General features: G+C 41.1%; 1 pseudogene; it reads right to left on the bottom strand.

Annotated features, from left to right (window-relative positions):
- Window positions 1-542: 542 nt before the first annotated feature.
- On the bottom strand, window positions 543-5188 carry Hspd1-ps33 (heat shock protein family D (Hsp60) member 1, pseudogene 33; annotated as a pseudogene).
- Between the last annotated feature and the right edge of the window lie 904 nt (window positions 5189-6092).

Raw genomic sequence — 6092 nt, 5'->3', positions numbered from 1 at the left:
AAAATGTTTGTCCCAAGGAGTGTCACCATTAGGCAGTGTGGCCTTGTTGGAGTGGGTGTGACCTTACTGGAGGAAGTACGGGGTGGGTTTGTGATCCACCTCCTAGCTGCCCATGATACATACTCTCCTGGGTGCAGTCAGATCAAGATATAAAACTCTCCAAACTTCACCATCATGTCTGCCTGGATGCTGCCATTCTTCCTGCCATGATGATAAAGTATTAAACCTCTGTAAATGTGAGCCAGCCCCAATTATATCTTGCCCCTTATAAGAGTTGCCTTGATCATGGTGTCTCTTCACAGCAATAAAACTCTAACTAGTATATGGCTCTTACATCTAGTATTTAGAATGGATAGACAATAATTCAAAAATACAAATTATTTGTAAGTATGGACAATGAGAGAAATAAAATTACATATTGTCAATGGAAACAAGTAACTGATGGTTACAATGATCAGCCAGCCAGCATCTTCTTTAGTTTTATTCATGTGACTTCTCAGCAGTTATGTGTGAGGGCCTGCCTTTTAGTTTCCCATTATGGTTCATTGATAAGCAAAGAAGTATTCAAGGAGTAAGAATATAACACCTCTCATACCCACTGCCACTCCATTCATTGCTTCTATTTCAGGGTTCCTCTCTTCTCGGGAATTTCTGTCACTATATTTTCTCCTACAGTTAACATGGTGGCCACCCTAGGAACATCCAGTAAAGCAGTTCTTACAGCCTTCCTGATACCAATGATTCCCTTGCCCACCATGTTCATAAATTTCATGCCATAACCAAGTTCTGAGGAATTTGGCAGAATTTATGCAACTATCAAAGATCCTTTAAAACCTATATTCTTAGCAGTAATCATGCTGAAATTCTGAGTGCTCTTTCAGTAATTTCGACACCTACTTTTTGATCTTCATTACCTGGGTTTAATGAAGTCAATGCTGGGATGCACTGAAGCAGAGTGCAGCCCCTCCTAGAACAATGCTTTCTTCAACATCTGTTTTGTAACATTAGAGTATCCACAATGCTTTTTTCTCATTCACTTCAACCTCGCTGGCCTTTTCAATCTTCACCACATCTACATCTGAAAGTTTAGTCAGTCACTCACTCAACTTTTTCTTTTTATATTTGCTAGTTGTAATGTCTAACTGCTAAGTGATTTATTGGGTATGTCTTTTTTTTTTTTCAAAACTTAAATGGCAATTTATGTAAGCTATATGTCAGAGTTCAATCATTATTAACAAGTTCAGCATCTTTAGAAATTAGAGAACTGTATAATAAAACCCGACCCACAAAGCATGAAGATGAGGGCAACTGAAGGCTTATGAGCTTAAGTTGGGAGATGAATGCTCAAGACTATGGGGAGCATCCATTCAAGCCACAATAGGTTTATTTGTTGCTTTTTTTTTTAACTTGAGTATTTCTTATATACATTTCGAGTGTTATTCCCTTTCCCGGTATCCGGGAAAACATCCTCCTCCCCCTCCCCTTCCTTATGAGTGTTCCCCTCCCCACCCTCCCCCCATTGCCGCCCTCCCCCTAACAGTCTAGTTCACTGGGGGTTCAGTCTTAGCAGGACCCAGGGCTTCTCCTTCCACTGGTGCTCTTACTAGGATATTCATTGCTACATATGAGGTCAGAGTCCAGGGTCAGTCCATGTATAGTCTTTAGGTAGTGGCTTAGTCCCTGGAAGCTCTGGTTGCTTGGCATTGTTGTACATATGGGGTCTCGAGCCCCTTCAAGCTCTTCCAGTTCTTTCTCTGATTCCTTCAACGGGGGTCCTATTCTCAGTTCAGTGGTTTGCTGATCTTGTTGATTTTCTCAAAGAACCAACTTTTGGTTCTGTTGATTCTTTCTATGGTCCTTTTTGTTTCTACTTGGTTGATTTCAGCTCTGAGTTTGATTATTTCCTGCCTTCTACTCCTCCTGGGTGTATTTCCTTCTTTTTGTTCTAGAGATTTTAGGTGTGCTGTCAAGCTGGTGACATATGCTCTTTCCTGTTTCTTTCTGCAGGCACTCAGGGCTATGAGTTTTCCTCTTAGCACAGCTTTCATTGTGTCCCATAAGTTTGGGTCTGTTGTACCTACATTTTCATTAAATTCTAAAAAGTTTTTAATTTCTTTCTTTATTTCTTCCTTGACCAGGTTATCATTGAGTAGAGCATTGTTCAATTTCCACGTATATGTGGGCATTCTTCCCTTATTGTTATTGAAGACCAGTTTTAGGCCGTGGTGGTCCGATAGCACGCATGGGATTATTTCTATCTTTCTGTACCTGTTGAGGCCCGTTTTTGACCAATTATATGGTCAATTTTGGAGAAAGTACCATGAGGAGCTGAGAAGAAGTTATGTCCTTTTGCTTTAGGATAGAATGTTCTATAAATATCTATTAAGTCCATTTGGCTCATGACTTCTCTTAGTCTGTCTACATCTCTGTTTAATTTCTGTTTCCATGATCTGACCATTGATGAGAGTGGGGTGTTGAAGTCTCCCACTATTATTGTGTGAGGTGCAGTGTGTGTTTTGAGCTTTAGTAAGGTTTCTTTTACGTAAGTAGGTGCCCTTGTATTTGGGGCATAGATATTTAGTATTGAGAGTTCATCTTGGTGGATTTTTCCTTTGATGAATATGAAGTGTCCTTCCTTATCTTTTTTGATGACTTTTAGTTGAAAATTGATTTTATTTGATAATGGAATGGCTACTCCAGCTTGCTTCTTCCGACCATTTGCTTGGAAAGTTGTTTTCCAGCATTTCACTCTGAGGTAGTGTCTGTCTTTGTCTCGGAGGTGTGTTTCCTGTAGGCAGCAGAAGGCAGGGTCCTCGTTGCGTATCCAGTTTGTTAATCTATGTCTTTTTATTGGGGAGTTGAGGCCATTGATGTTGAGAGATATTAAGGAATAGTGATTATTGCTTCCTGTTATATTCATATTTGGATGTGAGGTTATGTTTGTGTGCTTTTCTTCTCATTGTTTTGTTGCCAAGACGATTAGTTTCTTGCTTCTTCTAGGGTATAGCTTGCCTCCTTATGTTGGGCTTTACCATTTATTATCCTTTGTAGTGCTGGATTTGTAGAAAGATATTGTGTAAATTTGGTTTTGTCATGGAATATCTTGGTTTCTCCATCTATGTTAATTGAGAGTTTTGCAGGATACAGTAACCTGGGCAGGCATTTGTGTTCTCTTAGGGTCTGTATGACATCAGTCCAGGATCTTCTGGCCTTCATAGTTTCTGGCGAGAAGTCTGGTGTGATTCTGATAGGTCTCCCTTTATATGTTACTTGACCTTTTTCCCTTACTGCTTTTAATATTCTTTCTTTATTTTGTGCGTTTGGTGTTTTGACTATTATGTGACGGGAGGTGTTTCTTTTCTGGTCCAATCTGTTTGGAGTTCTGTAGGCTTCTTGTATGTCTATGGGTATCTCTTTTTTTAGGTTAGGGAAGTTTTCTTCTATGATTTTGTTGAAGATATTTACTGGTCCTTTGAGCTGGGAGTCTTCACTCTCTTCTATACCTATTATCCTTAAGTTTGATCTTCTCATTGAGTCCTGGATTTCCTGTATGTTTTGGACCAGTAGCTTTTTCTGCTTTACATTATCTTTGACAGTTGAGTCAATGATTACTATGGAATCTTTTGCTCCTGAGATTCTCTCTTCCATCTCTTGTATTCTGTTGGTGAAGCCCGTATCTACAGCTCCTTGTCTCTTCTTTTGGTTTTCTATATCCAGGGTTGTTTCCATGTGTTCTTTCTTGATTGCTTCTATTTCCATTTTTAATTCCTTCAACTGTTTGATTGTGTTTTCCTGGAATTCTTTCAGGGATTTTTGTGACTCCTCTCTATGGGCTTCTACTTGTTTATTTATGATTTCCTGGAATTTTTTCAGGGATTTTTGTGACTCCTCTCTATGGGCTTCTACTTGTTTATTTATGATTTCCTGGAATTCTTTCAGGGATTTTTGTGATTCCTCTCTGTAGGCTTCTACTTGTTCTCTAAGGGAGTTCTTCACGTCTTTCTTGAAGTCCTCCAGCATCATGATCAAATATGATTTTGAAACTAGATCTTGCTTTTCTGGTGTGTTTGGATATTCCATGTTTGTTTTGATGAGACAATTGGGCTCCGATGGTGCCATGTAGTCTTGGTTTCTGTTGCTTGGGTTCCTGCGCTTGCCTCTCACCATCAGATTATCTCTAGTGTTGCTTTGTTCTGCTATTTCTGACAGTGGCTAGACTGTCCTATAAGCCTGTGTGTCAGGAGTGCTGTAGACCTGTTTTCCTGTTTTCTTTCAGCCTGTTATGTGGACAGAGTGTTCTGCTTTCAGGCATGAAGTTTTTCCTCTCTACAGGTCTTCAGCTGTTCCTGTGGGCCTGTGTCTTGAGTTCACCAGGCAGGTCACTTGCAGCAGAAAAGTTGGTCTTACCTGTGGTCCCAAGGCTCATGTTTGCTCCCAGGGTGCTGCCCACGAGCTCTCTGAGGCGGCAGCAACCAGAAAGATCTGCACCGCCGTTTCCGGGAGCTTCAGTTCACCAGGGTTCCAGATGGCGTTTGGTGTTTTCCTCTGGAATCAGTAATGTGTGCAGCGTGCAGTCTCTTCTGGTTTCCCAGGCGTGTCTGCCTCTCTGAAGGTTTAGCTCTCCCTCCCATGAGATTTGGGTGCAGAGAACTGTTTATCCGGTCTGTTCCTTCAGGTTCCGGGGTGTCTCAGGCGCAGGGGTCCTGCTGCTCCTGGGCCCTCCCCCACGGGAACCCAGAGGCCTTATACAGTTTCCTCTTGGGCCAGCGATGTGGGCAGGGGTGAGCAGTGTTGGTGGTCTCTTCCGCTCTGCAGCCTCAGGAGTGCCCACCTGACCAGGCGGTAGGGTATGTCTTTCAATTTGAGGTTTGTCATCTTTTCCTTTCAAATGCATAGTGTCATCCTTGGTAAAATGGCCCTTTTTTAGTCTGTTTAAAACCAGTGTGCTTTGGGCTTCTCTTTCATCATGAGCAACTTGGCAACTTCGAGAGTAGTTTCAATTAGCTGCACAATAGGCATTCAACAGAACATAGTCATCTTGAAATTCACATTTTTGACCTTTCAAATGTTAATAAAATATAGGGAAAATATTTTTATTAAACATTATGCCTTTAATACCTTCTAATTCATTCTTCAGAGTTTTACCATACTTTACTGTGATCACGCTCTTTCTTCGAACCTTTTTCATTGCATTAGAAATTGTGTTTCCATGAAGTCATTGTTTTTGATAGCTGAGTAGTACTCCATTGTGTAGATGTACCATAATTTTTAATCCATTCCTCTGTTGAAGGGCATCTGGGTTCTTTACAGCTTCTGGCTATTATAAATAAGGTTGCTATGAGCATAGTGGAGCATATGTCTTTGTTGTATATTGGAGCACCTTTTGGGTATATGCCCAAATGGAATAAACTAGAAAATATCATCCTGAGTGAGATTACTCAATCACAGAAAAACACACTTGGTATGCACTCATTGATAAGTGGATATTAGCCGAAAATCTCAAATTACCCAAGATGCAATCTACAGACCACAGGAAGTTCAAGAAGAAGGATGACCAAAATGCAGATGCTCCCACTCCTTCTTAAAAGGGGGAAAAATATTCATAGGAAAGGATATGGAAGCAAAGTCTAGAGCAGCAACTCAAGGAATGGCCATTCAGAGACTGACACACATTTATATACAGCCACCAAAAGTAGATAAGATTGATGAAGCTAAAAAAATGCATTCAGAAAGGGACTGGATATAGATCTCTCCTGAGAGACACATTCAGAGCATGTCCAAAACAGAGGTCAATGCTAGCAGCAAACCACCGAACTGAGACTAGGACCCATTGGGAGGAATTAGAGGAAGTATTGAAAGAGTTGAAGGATCTTGGAACCCCATATGAACAACAATACCAACCAACCAGAGCTTCCAGGGACTAAACCACTACTGAAAGACTATACATGGACTGACCCAGGGCTCCAACTGTATATGTAGCAGAGAATAGCCTTGTTGGAGCACCAGTGGAAGGGAAAGCACTTGGTCTTGCCATAGTTGGACCCCCAGTGTAGGGCAATATGGGGGAGGGCAATATGGGGTAGGGGAGGGAA

This window comes from Rattus norvegicus, chromosome 5, assembly GCF_036323735.1.
Source record: "Rattus norvegicus strain BN/NHsdMcwi chromosome 5, GRCr8, whole genome shotgun sequence".
Lineage (NCBI taxonomy): Eukaryota > Metazoa > Chordata > Mammalia > Rodentia > Muridae > Rattus > Rattus norvegicus.
Note: the sequence above shows the minus strand (reverse complement) of the source record. Positions and strands in the feature narration are given on the sequence as shown.